The sequence below is a fragment of the Tachyglossus aculeatus genome, chromosome X4, assembly GCF_015852505.1.
Source record: "Tachyglossus aculeatus isolate mTacAcu1 chromosome X4, mTacAcu1.pri, whole genome shotgun sequence".
Classification (NCBI taxonomy): Eukaryota; Metazoa; Chordata; class Mammalia; order Monotremata; family Tachyglossidae; genus Tachyglossus; species Tachyglossus aculeatus.
Genome location: NC_052098.1, coordinates 11279633 through 11293237, shown reverse-complemented (window position 1 = coordinate 11293237; position 13605 = coordinate 11279633). Strand labels below are relative to the sequence as shown.

Genomic DNA, 13605 nt, shown 5'->3' with positions numbered 1-13605 from the left:
GCGGGCGGGCCGTGTGCACAGAACAACGGTCGGGGCGGCAGTCGTGGCGACGTGTTTCCTCGACTCCGCCCCGGGATTCTCAGCCCCCATCCCGTCACCTATCCGGCGGAGGGGGCGGGACAGGCCAGGGCAAAGGCGGGCCGCCCGTCCAGGGGAGGCAGGCAGAAAGGGGCGGGCTGGCCCGTGCCGCTCGCCCGACCTACCCGTCCGGTGAGTTGTTTCGCTTGCTGCAGTCACGAGCACCGTGGAAGAGTCCAGGGTACGGGGAGTGGGTGCGGAGGGGGCTGCTCATCTTCTCTAGGTCGAGCTAACCGCTGGAGAGAAATAGGGACGGAGGGGCCGCTCCCTCCAACTTTCCTAGCAAAGTCCTCGTTTCATCTTGGAAGTTCGCGGGCTTTGTCTCGAGCCGGGGCTCTCTCCCGCCCCCGTTTGGAGAAAGCACCTAAAACCCCAAAGTGTTACCCCTCCCGTTCTCAGTACCTCCAGGTGCTTGTGCGATCAGGGTGATTGACCACGGTTTGCAAGGAAACGGGGCTTTTGGGGCGGCTGCGGGGTAGGGAGATGGGTGCAAGAGTCTGCCGGAGCAATAGCGTGCTCAGAGTTTGCCCAGACAGATGGCAGCGAGGCATCTGAGCCCAAGGGATAGCCTCAGCAAAAAAGAGGTGCCGAGCAGCTCTCTTTCCGGGCTTCCTATCTTTGCTCCTCTGCCACTACGCCCCAGTTCACACTCCTTGCTCTTCTCAAGGCACTCTACCAAGTCTACCTCCGTTTTCGGCTCTGGTCGGGTCTCTTCCCCTCCCTTCTGCCTGACATTACCATCCCCTAAGCGTCCCCCGGCCCACTGCTCTCCCTATCACATTTCTTCCAGGAAACCCTCCAATCAGTGGTATTTATCGAGCATCTACTGTGTGCAGGACACTGTGCTAAGTGCTTGGGAGAGCACAACACTGTTGACACTATCCCTACCCTTAAGGATTTTACAAGCGATTAATCTCTCATCTCACCAACCTTTTTCTTCCAGCCCTCTGCAATTGCCCCTTCAGCATGTCACCCAAGCCTCCCCCCCACCCCAATCCCACCAGAGCAGATTTTTAGGCTCCACTGTTTCCTCTTATGGGCATTGTAAGCTCCCTTAGGGCAGAGATCATCTCTCCTGTTTTTATTGTCCCCTCTCAAACACTTGATACAGTGCTTTCCTTACACATTTATTTTCATGTGTGTCTCCCCCACTACAGTGTAAAGGTCATTCAGAGCAGGGATTCTGTCTACCAACTCTATTGTGTTGTACTGTCCCAAATGCTTAGTACAGTGCTCTGCACGCAATAAGTGCTTAGTTAATAGATTGATTTTTTTTTCTCTTCACCTGCTACCCGCCAAGTCTAGGGTTGAAAGCCATCTGTAAATTCACACAGTTGTGCCCGCCACAGCTTCTGCCAAAGCACTGGAGCAGCTGTGCTCACTGCAGCTGCTGCCGAAAGTGCAGGAGCTGTGGCACACTGAAACATGCAGATGATCCAGTCTTTATGGATATAGAAATATATTTATGGGCTTTATGAACACAATCAATTTTAGCTCATTTTTACTGGATGTCTGCGAATTTACATGTGGTTGCAAACCCTGATGCCACTGCTTCAATCTTAGTCTCTTTTGCAGGCTCCTCCTCCCCCTCCCATCCCCTTACTGTGGGGGTTCCCCAAGGTTCAGTGCTTGGTCCCCTTCTGTTCTCGATCTACATGCACTCCCTTGGTGACCTCATTCGCTCCCACGGCTTCAACTATCATCTCTACGCTGATGACACCCAGATCTACATCTCTGCCCCTGCTCTCTCCCCCTCCCTCCAGGCTCGCATCTCCTCTTGCCTTCAGGACATCTCCATCTGGATGTCTGCCCGCTACCTAAAACTGAACATGTCCAAGACTGAACTCCTTGTCTTCCCTCCCAAACCCTGCCCTCTCCCTGACTTTCCCATCTCTGTTGACGGCACTACCATCCTTCCCATCTCACAAGCCCGCAACCTTGGTGTCATCCTCGACTCCGCTCTCTCATTCACCCCTCACATCCAAGCCGTCACCAAAACCTGCCGGTCTCAGCTCTGCAACATTGCCAAGATCCGCCCATTCCTCTCCATCCAAACCTCTACCCTGCTCGTTCAAGCTCTCATCCTATCCCGTCTGGACTACTGTATCACCCTTCTCTCTGATCTCCCATCCTCCTGTCTCTCCCGACTTCAATCCATACTTCATGCTGCTGCCCGGATTGTCTTTGTCCAGAAACGCTCTGGGCATGTTACTCCTCTCCTCAAAAATCTCCAGTGGCTACCAATCAATCTGCGCATCAGGCAGAAACTCCTTACCCTGGGCTTCAAGGCTGTCCATCCCCTCGCCCCCTCCTACCTCACCTCCCTTCTCTCCTTCTACAGTCCACCCCGCACCCTCCGCTCCTCTGCCGCTAATCTCCTCACCGTACCTCGTTCTCGCCTGCCCCGCCATCGACCCCCAGCCCACGTCATCCCCCGGGCCTGGAATGCCCTCCCTCTGCCCATCCGCCAAGCTAGCTCTCTTCCTCCCTTCAAGGCCCTAGTGAGAGCTCACCTCCTCCAGGAGGCCTTCCCAGACTGAGCCCCTTCCTTCCTCTCCCCCTCGTCCCCCTCTCCATCCCCCCCATCTTACCTCCTTCCCTTCCCCACAGCACCTGTATATATGTATATGTTTGTACATATTTATTACTCTATTTAACTTGTACATATCTATTCTATTTATTTTATTTTGTTAGTATGTTTGGTTTTGTTCTCTGTCTCCCCCTTTTAGACTGTGAGCCCACTGTTGGGTAGGGACTGTCTCTATATGTTGCCAACTTGTACTTCCCAAGCGCTTAGTACAGTGCTCTGCACAAAGTAAGCACTCAATAAATACGATTGATTGACTGTCTCTATGTGTTGCCAACTTGTACTTTCCAAGTGCTTAGTACAGTGCTCTGCACACAGTGAGCGCTCAATAAATACGATTGATTGATTCAATCCTTTTCAAAGCAGCTGTGGCAGGGAATGGTCAATTCATTGTTTTGTACTTTCTCAAATGCTTGGTGGGTAGGGTGCACTGCACTCAAGTACTACTACTGCTACCACTATTTGAAAAAAATCATTCAATCAATGGTATTTACTGGGCATTTACTGTGTGCAGAGCACTGTACTAAGTTCTTAGGGAAGTATAATGCAATAAAGTTGATAGATGCAATTCCTGTCCACAGGGAGCTTGCTATCCATAGGGGGGAGGCTGACATTAAAATAAATTACTGTTAGGGGACATAGAAGAGTATAAGGATATAAACATAAATGTGGCAATGACTGTCAGAATAGAAATTTTCAGGTGACAGTGGGAAATTAAAGAGTGAATATTGACAGTCAGTCTGCGAGAATGATTGAATGTCAATCGGGCAATTTTTGTGTGATGTAATTTTTACATGTCTCCTAATCTGGTCCTCATTTTTTAGTTCCAAATATGTCGAAAAGATGATCAACATTTAAATATTTATCAAAATATTTAGCATCCCATACACAATTATAAGATCCCTTAGCATTATTTTCTTTGGAGCAGAACTTGATATCTGTCTATTCAAAATTAGAAGTATCGTCAAAAGAACCTTCCTAAAGTGTCAGATATTCCGCTGAAGTCATAAAAGCAAAGAGTACATGTGAACAAGTAATCAGTCCTTGTTCATTTAAGGCAACTCATTTAATCTTGGCACTCATTTAATTTGGCACTAATTAAAGCTTTTTCTATTCATCAGTTTTTATTCCAGTAAATGCAACTCTCAGTGCTTCAAAAGCTGAAGTGCATTGTCTTTTCATGTACTGAATAGCTAGCATAAAATTTTCCCACTGACAATGCACAAGTAGCAACCAAAATTTTCCACATGCATTTTGAAAGAAATTTAGACTAACAGTTGGCCATTTAGGTTGATTAATGAAGAATGAATTTAGAAGCTCATACATTTCAAGGAGTCTAATCACTAGGAGTAGTGATAGGAAATTCACATCATAGTAAAGTTCTGTATTGGTCACAATCATTGGTCAATCATTTTGCTGGGTCACAAGCAATTCTGCTACAGAAACAGTGTAAATGTGAAAATACTTATACCGCTTTACCTCAAGCACTTCTAATTCTTATTGAAGAACATACCAGCTTGTCTGGGCACAGCTGTGAATGATGAGGTCAAGGATCTTGTCTACCGACTCAATTATATTGTACTTTCCCAAGTGCTTAGTACAGTGCTCTGCCTATGGTAAGTGCTCAGTAAATGACATTGATTGAGTCATGGGGCTCCATGACCAATTTTTAGTAAATCTTTTTTTTTATTTCTCTTTTAATTTTGCAATTACAGATATATACCAGGTTATGAGTTCACTGTAGCATATGCGACCGGGGGATTCATTCTACACAGTTTGCTCCATTCCCCAGCACTGTGTCTGATCACTGCAGGTGGGTCATTTCCTCTCCTCTCCTCACCCCATCTCACCCTCCTTTGCCCAGGCTGCTCCCCCCACACCCCAAACCCCCAACCATGCTACCTTAGCGCTGGATTGTTTGCTGTATGTTAGAATTTTTTTGGTTCTAGTTTTGGTGTTGCCACTGCCACCTACCCTTTCTCCCCTTCACCCCCAATCCCTGCCTCTCTTTCTTCAGCTTTGATTAGGATAGGCAGGAAAGAGGTTGCATGGCAGCCACTGGGGGTGAAGGTGAAAGGATCTGGGTACTGTGCTACAGAGTGTAGTTTGGTGGGGTGGCGGTGGGGGTTTGGTCTGTGGCGAAGAGGACAGTGTATCTTGCTCGGAGTCAAGTCCTGAGTAGTGTACGCTGTGAGGAAGCCAAATAAATAGGGCAGAGACGTTCAGGAGGAGTTGGCCCGTCACAAGGTATTCTGTGAAGAAAAGGAGGCTGCTTCGCAACCCAAGTTGGGCAAGTTCTCCACTGAAGTTGGAAAAAAAAAAAAAACCTGCCACAGCAGAACAAGCTTTTACTTCTGCAACCTCCTGTAGAGACACATAATCGTATTACAACTCCTCATTAGTTAGTACTGTGGCGTTAGGCTTTGAATTACTTCACTGAAGTTAACAATTGTTTAGTGCTGTTTAACGTTACAGTATATAGCATGTAAAGGAATTTCATATAATTTTCCCAGAGGCTCTGGAATGGATCTTAATTTATGACATATAACTTTGGGAAAATTGTACCTCACAATAAAACCATTTGTGATGCAACCACATTTTCAAGGAACAGATTCCCATTGCCTTGTGGGATATGCCTGTTCACTGCTTTTTCCATGATGGTGGCCTCCACTAAAGGTGATGCTGTTATTGCTAGCTCAGAAACCAGTGACTTTGTCTGCTCTTCCATCAGTCAATCAAAAGTTTTTATTGACATTTACAATAACACCTGATGTTTCTCCTTGATCAGGGTGAATGACAAAGAGCTTTACTTTCACTCTTGTGTTAGGCTTCAGAAATGAAACAGTATTAGGATACACTGATAAACTTTACAGCCATCCAGCTTGCTAGTTCAGTTGACTTAGAGATGAAGCTTATTCTAGCCAATGCTGGCAATTGAAAGAAGCAGCATTGCCTAGTTGATGGAACACGATCCTGGGAGTCAGAGGACCTGGGTTCTAATCCCAGCTCCGCTACTTGTTCACGGTGTGACCTTGGACTTAACTTCTTCCTTCTCTGTGCCCCAGTTGGGGATTCATACTGTGAGCCCCATGTGGGACATTGACTGTGTCCAACCCAATTATCTTGTATCTACCCCAGTGTTTAGTACAGTGCCTGGCACACAGTAGGTACCTAAACAGTACCGTAAAAAATGTTCATCCTTTGCTAATGGAGCAAGTACCTTTAATACAACAGCTGCATGTGTTTTACTGCTTCAAAACCCTTCCCCATCTTACATATCTTCTTTCTCCTCCTGCTACTTCTCAGTGTTCTCTTCCTTCCCCCCAGCTAACCTTCTAACTGTATCTTCCCCTCACTTCTCCCACCTATGTCCTCTTGCTCCTGCTGTTAATTTGACCTGCAACTCCCTCCTCACTAGAGTTTGACAGACCACAAGCTCTCTTCATGTTCAGAGACCTCCTAAAATTCCCCCACCTCCGACATATCTTTTTTTTTAATGGTATTTAAGCGCTTACTATGTGCCAGGTACTGTACTAAGCGCTGGGGTAGATTCAAGCTAATCAGGTTGGACACAGTCCATGTCCCACTTGAGGCTCACAGTCTTAATCCCCATTTTGCAGATAAGGTAACTGAGGTGCAGAGAAGTTAAGTGACTTGCCCTAGGTCACACAACAGACATGTTCCAGTGCAGATATTAGAACCCAGGGCCTTCTGACTCCCAGACCCATGCTCTAACCAGTAGACATGCTACTATAATCCTAGGCCACAAACCTTCCCTGATTAACTCTCAACTTCTGAATCGTATCAACCTAGTAGACATCTCTGACATTTATATATTTACTATGAAATCAGTGATTTATTCAAATTATTCTATTTGTAAATACCTTCCTGTCTGTCCCCCACCATTAGAGTGTAAACTCCTTGTAGGCGGAAATATGCCACTTTTTTTTTTTGCAATTTCTTACGTGCTTATTACAGTGCATTGCACCCAGTGGGTGCTCAATGAACAATGTTACTACTCCAAGAAAATATTGTATTCTCTGTCTTCGAAATCATTTGGATGAACAATCTGCAGAATGAAGAGAAATGTTATCTTAAACATGGCGTGTTAGTGCTCTTCTGCTGCTTCACATTGAAGTTTGATGTTGGCAGCAGAATTTTGCTTTAGATTCTGCAATCCATTCATTTGCTCATGCCAATATTTCACCTTGAGGTTTTTTCACTTGGAGATCATCTGTGATAGCAGTGTGGCTTAGTGGAAAAAGCATATGCCTGAGAGTCAGACGACTTGGGTTCTAACCCTAGCTCTTCCACTTGCCTGGCTATGTGACCTAGGGCAAGTAACTTGACTTCTCTGTGCCTCAGTTTCCTCACCCGTAAAAATGGGGGTTCAATACCTGTTCTCCCTCCTACTTAGACCATGAGCCTCATGTGGGACAGGGACTGTGTCTGGCCTGATTAACTTGTAACTACCCCAGTGCTTAGAACAGTGCTAATCGATCAATCATTTTTACTGAGCATTTATTATGTGCAGGGCACTGTTCTAAGCTCTTGGGAGGGTACACACAACAATGTAACAGACACATTCCAATGATAATAATAATAATGCCATTATATTCTCCATGAGCAATGGAAAATGAAGGCAGGGAAATCATAGATGCACCATATTCCATATTCACTTGTCTTAATCTTCATGAAGAAGCTTCATTAAAACTGCCATTTGGTTTTCTTATTCACGCTCCATCCCTTTTTTCAAAACCATTTTCTTTTACTATCTTCCTCTCTCCTATTCTCTGAGTCTCTGTGTTTTTGTTGCTACCAAAAGCTATTAGGGACAGTGTTGTTTCTTTCCCTGTCCTTTTCCTTGCTGTTGAAACTGGAGGATCCTTCTCTCTTTTCTAGCAACTGCCTAGTGCCCCAACCCTTCCTGCCTTTGCTCTCTGCTCACTCCATTTCCCTTCACCGTCTTTATACTCAGTATACCGTATTCTTTTTTTCTTTGTTTCCCATCCCTCCATGTATATGTCTAACCTGATTATCTTGTATGTACTTCAGCGCTTAGTACAGTGCTTGGCACATAGTGAGCACTCCGCAAATATTATTATTGTTATTATTCTCCTTCTCCCATCCTCTGTGCTGGACTACTCCCTTGCTGACCAATCTGGCCAATTTCATCTCCTTGGTTGTCAGAGAGCCAGGGCACATGCATTCCTCAAACACTCTTTTGGCCGTGTGCCCTGCAACTCTTGGGGTATTTGGAGGTGTTTTTCAGCAAGAGTTTGAGATGCCCATAAGGCTCCCAAATTTTGAAGAACCAAGTTGGGGTGAATGGCCGTCTTACACATCCAACGATTCCCTTAACCTGCCTCAGCTCGGTCGGTCAATCAATGGTCGTTATGGTCAGGGAATGGGTCTGTTGCCGTATTGTACTCTCCCAAATGCTAAGTGCAGTGCTTTGCACACAGTAAGTGCTCAATCAATGTGATTGAATGAGTTAATGGTATTTATTGATCGCTTACTCTGTGCATAACAATGTACTAAGCACTGGGATAGATACAAGCTTCCCCAAGCTCTCATTAAAGCTCACAGTCTAAATAGGAGGGAAAGCAGGTATCGAATCCTCATTTTATAGATGAAGAAACCGAGACCCAAAGAAGTGATTTGCCCAAGGTCACACCACAGGCAAGTGGCAGAGCTGGTATTAGAACCTAGGTCCTCTGACTTCCAGGCCACGCTGTTTCCCATCAGCACTTGATACCCCACCTAAATGATTCAACCAAAGTGCTGCAGTATCAGAAAGAACTCAAACCCTCTGCATTAGTCTGCGCTCTCAGCTCTGACTGTGTTCCAGCCCTTTGAAATCCCTGGAAATGAACGGTCCCAGCAAAGTGCTTATGAAAGTGGGAAAGTACCAACTGTTCCATCAAGGATTGTAGTGGAAAAAAGAAAAATCCAGAGGCTGAGGCAGGTCAGTAAGCAGAAAAAAAATTGACAAAGGAATTCAAGATGGGATGAGGCATTACAGTGTAGTTGGGTAGAGAAAGAAGCAAATGCTGTATCAGATGTGAATGAGTCAGTGTAGACTCTGCAGTTATCTCAGTTTGGCCTCTCAGAGAGACAAACAAGAGGGAATAAAGAAAACTATGTAATACTAATATAGAAGGCACTGCTGAAATATAGAAACAAATACACAATCGATAAAGTAGAAAATAAAATTTACAAGAAACCATCTTATATTACACTCTGAATTCCTTAATTTAATTGTTGAAATATTTGAGTGCCTGCAGTGTGCAAAGCTATATAAGGCCCTGGGACTGGGCAGTTGTTACACAGTGAGGAGAAGAAGAGCTTGTGTTGGACAGGGATTGTCTCTAATCTGATTATTTCGTATCTACCCCAGTGCTTAGTACAGTGCCCGGCACATAATAAATGCTTAACAACTATTACAAAAACAATATTAATTATTTTTATTATTAATTATTAGTTTTAAAAGACATGGCCCATAATCAATCAATCAATTGTATTTATTGAGCGCTTACTGTGTGCAGAGCACTGTACTAAGCACTTGGGAAGTACAAGTTGGCAACATATAGAGACAGTCCCTACCCAACAGTGGGCTCACAGTCTAAAAGGGGGAGACAGAGAACAAAACCAAACATACTAACAAAATAAAATAAATAGAATAGATATGTACAAGTAAAATAAATAAATAAATAGCGTAATAAATATGTACAAACATATATACATATATACAGGTGCTGTGGGGAACGGAAGAAGGTAAGATGAGGGGGATGGAGAGGGGGACGAGGGGTGCAAGACCTTCAAGGGAAGGGTTTGTGTTTTCATTTATTCATCCAATCGTATCTATTGAGCGCTTACTGTGTACAGAGCACTGTACTAAGTGCTTGGGAGAGTATAATAGAACAATAAACAGACACAACGAGCCTACAATGAGCTAAGTCTAGAGTTGCTTTGAGTGCATCCCACCAAGCATCTTATACAGTGCACTGCCCTCCTTTCCTCTTCTTCCACTTCTTTCTGTGACCCCAATTCACTCCCTTTAATCATTCCCCCTTCCAGCCCCACAGCACTTATGTACATATCTATAATTTTATTTATTTATACTAATGTCTGTCACCATTTCTAGACTGCAGTGGATAGGGCATGGTCCTGGGGGTCAGAAGGTCACGGGTTCTAATCCCAGCTCTGCCACTTGTCTGCTCCGTGACCTTGGGCAAGTCACTAAACTTCTCTGTGCCTCAGTTTCCTCATTTCCCGGAGGAACTCGGCATGGTGCTTGGTGGCCACGAAGACCACCGTCTGGTCTTGAGGCCGGACGATGTTGCGCAGGAGGTGGAGCAGGACGGCCGGCTTATCGTCCCCACGCACGTGGAAGAAGGCCAGCTTCAGCTGGTCATTGAGCTTTGTGTCTACATCCAGGCAGATCAGGACCGGCTCCGTGAGTCCTGCCCGGGCGAACTCCACCAACATCTTGGGCAGCGTGGCCGAGAAGAGCACGGTCTGGTGACCCTCTGGGAGCCGGGAGAGGATCTCCTGAAGCTGCTCAGCAAAGCCCATCTCAAACAGTCTGTCGGCCTCGTCAAACACCACGTACTCCACGCTCTGCAGCTTCAAGTTCATCTCCACAGCCACGTGCATCAGGCGGCCGGGGGTGGCGATGATTATGTCAGGGTTCTCATGCAAGGCTGCAAACTGGTCCTCCATCCTGTCTCCACCCAGGATCAGGGCTGTCTTGAGGCCAGTGAATTTTCCCAGCTCCTTGGTGAACTTCCTGGTCTGCAGGGCCAGCTCCTGTGTGGGTGAGAGGACTAGGGCCCGGGCCCTGGCCTGGGCACTGCGGGCTTTGAGCTTCTCGAACATGGGGGTGAGGAAGCAGGCCGTCTTTCTGCTGCCCGTCCTGGCCATGGCCACCACATCCTTCCTGTCCAGGATCACCGGGATGGTCTTCCTCTGGATGGGGGTCGGCACTTTGTACACCTTCTTCATGATGCCTTTGAACACCGGGTAGCTCAGGCCCATGGACTGGAAGCCTCCCGACTTCTTTTTCTTCTTGTTCTGAACGCGAACCAGCTCCTGGGTGTGAGGCTCCACATCTGAGAGGCAGTCGGAGGTGGGGAAGGCTGGTAGCCCTACCAGCCCATACCCTTATTTAACTTTGAACCCATGTCTTTTCTTAATATCTGGGGCCTTTCTGCCCTTCAATCTGGGGCTGTTTTTTGATTCTAGATTTCCTTGAGGCTGGGACTATATCTATGTGAGGAAAATTGCAGGATATTGATTCCTCAGCCTATAGTTGTCAAACTGACTAAAAGGTCATTTCTAAAGGGAAGAGCTCCAGGTGGGACAGGGAATGTGTCTCATCTGATGATCTTGTAGCTACCCCAGCGCTTAGTACAGTGCTTGGCACATAATAAGTGCTTAACAAATACCACCATTATTATTAAAGTTGGAATGGTTGTTCGAGGACAAGTTCAGTAGGGATGGTTACAGTAGGACCTGTCAGGCCTGTCACAGTGCTTCACACACAGTCAGCACTTAAATACTATTGCTACTAATTCATTCCACTGTTTGGATTGTAAATCACAAGTCTAGTGCCATCATCTGTTTAATTCCACACAGAAACATTGCCTGTGTTCTTCAATGAGTCCATTCTTGAGTCTGGATCATATGTTTTTTTGAGGCCAAAAACCTTTTCCATCATCAGCAGCAGAGCATTTGCTGAGCACTTCTTGGGACTAAGCACTGTCCCAGGCACTGGGAGAACTTAAAAAAGAAATGAAAGGAGTGATCTTAGCCTTTGAAGAATTTACAATCTACACCTTAACTATAAAGTAAGATTCAAGTCAGTTAATAAACCAGAGAAAACTATCCTCTGGTATGATGAAACTGCATTTTCAATTCCAAACTATGGTTTATATTCCAAACTATTTCAAGGTATAGGATACTTTTCTCTGGTTCATAGGAATTTCACATTTGTTTTTTTTTTTTAATTTGGGGCTCTTTAGGGTGGTAAAGATTTCTAGATTGTTTCTTTTTCTGTCTTCTACTCTTTTGGTGGAGATTGTTTCAGTCTGTCCCATTTCTGAACACAATCTATCAATTTTGTTTAAGATCCTGAATTTCCCTACACCTGGTTTGTTTATTAGGTCACTGAGTTTTTAAGAAGCAAAGTCAGGCATATTAGAGTTGATGCGACTAAACCCTCTCTGGTCTGAAACAAGGTGTGAATGTATTTTAAATCAATTTCTGAGGTTTGGAACAACTGAATTCTTTACAACATTCGATTCTTATTCTGAATTTTTCACTTTACGTTTTGGGTTGGTCAGAGTATCACTCCATCCATTTTATTTTACCGTAAGCCTTATATGAGCTCTGCTCAGAAAACTTTCTAGCATAGCATCAGTTTCCTTGGCATTGGATTTTTGATTTAGTCAGTTGTTCAGTAGTACTTAATGATCACTGATTGTGAGCAAGAGCACTGTGCTCAGTGCTTGGTTAAGTACAATACAGCAGAGTTGGTAGACGTGATCCCTGCCTACAAGGAGCTTCCAGTCTACGGGGGAAGAAAGCCATTAAAATAGATTATGGTTAGGGGACATAGAGTATAAGAATATTTCCATAAGTATTGTGGGGCTGGAGTGAGTATCAAAGTGCTTAAGGGGTACCTAGTCAAGTGCATAGTTGACAGAGGGAAAGGCTTATACGGGAAATATAGGGCTTTGTCCGGGAAGGCCTCTAGGAGGAGGTATGATTGTAGGAGGGTTTTGAAGGTGGGGAGAGTGGTGGACTGGTGGGTATAAACGGGAGGGAGTTCCAAGACTGAAGGAGAATGTGAGCAACGGGTCGATGGCAAGATAGACGAGATTGACATACAGAGAGTAGGTTGGTGTTAAAGGAGCCGAGGACGTGGGTTGGATTATAGTAGGAGATCAGGGAGGTTAGATAGGAGGGAGAGCTGATTGAATGCCTTAAAGCCAATGGTGAGGAGTTTCTATATGATGCAGAGGTGGATAGGCAGCTACTGGAGGTTTTTGAAGGGTGGGGAGTTTTGGATTGAATGTTTTTTTTTTGTTGTTTTTTGTTTTTCAGAAAAATGATCTGGAAAGCAGAGTGAAGTCTGGATTTGAGAGGGGAGCGGCAGGAGGCAGGGTCGTTAGGGAGGAGGCTGATGCAGTGGTCAAGGTGGGAAATATGTCTTTGGATCAGTGTGGTAGCGTTTGATAGGGAGGGCAGGGTGGATTCTACAGATGTGAAGGAATAATTGACAGGATTTGGTGACAGACTGAAAATGTGGGTTGAATGAGAAAGATGAGTGGAGATTAATGCCCAGGTTTCAGGATTGAGAGACAGGGAGGATTGTGGTGCTGTCTACAGTGATAGGGAGGTCAGGGTTTAACTGTGAAATGAAGGCTTTTACAATTTTTTGCCTGCATATACTGTTTTGATTGTTCCCGGATCATTATCTGGGGCTTGATTGTCCATGTGTCTTCCCTGTAGATAATTAATAATTGTGGTATTTGTTAAGTGCTCCAGTGGCTACCAATCAGTCTGCGCATCAGGCAGAAACTCCTCACCCTCGGCTTCAAGGCTCTCCATCACCTCACCCCCTCCTACCTCACCTCCCTTCTCTCCTTCTACAGCCCAGCCCGCACCCTCCGCTCCTCTGCCGCTAATCTCCTCACCGTGCCTCGTTCTCGCCTGTCCCGCCGTCAACCCCCGGCCCACGTCATCCCATTGGCCTGGAATGCCCTCCCTCTGCCCATCTGCCAAGCTAGCTCTCTTCCTCCCTTCAAGGCCCTACTAAGAGCTCACCTCCTCCAGGAGGCCTTCCCAGACTGAGCCCCTTCCTTCCTCTCCCCGTCGTCCCCCTCTCCATCCCCCCCGCCTTACCTCCTTCCCTTCCCCACAGCACCTGTATA

At 45.7% G+C, this 13605-nt stretch overlaps 1 protein-coding gene across 1 annotated transcript in view; it reads left to right on the top strand.

Annotated features, from left to right (window-relative positions):
- The first annotated feature begins 79 nt into the window (after positions 1 to 79).
- The window catches only part of TMC1 (transmembrane channel like 1), a 354777-nt gene continuing 341251 nt past the window's right edge, over positions 80 to 13605 (top strand). Inside the window, exons 1-2 of the mRNA XM_038769999.1 lie at positions 80 to 210; positions 4381 to 4478. The gene's annotated coding sequence lies outside the window, so the exon portion shown is untranslated. The remainder of the gene's footprint in view (positions 211 to 4380; positions 4479 to 13605) is intronic.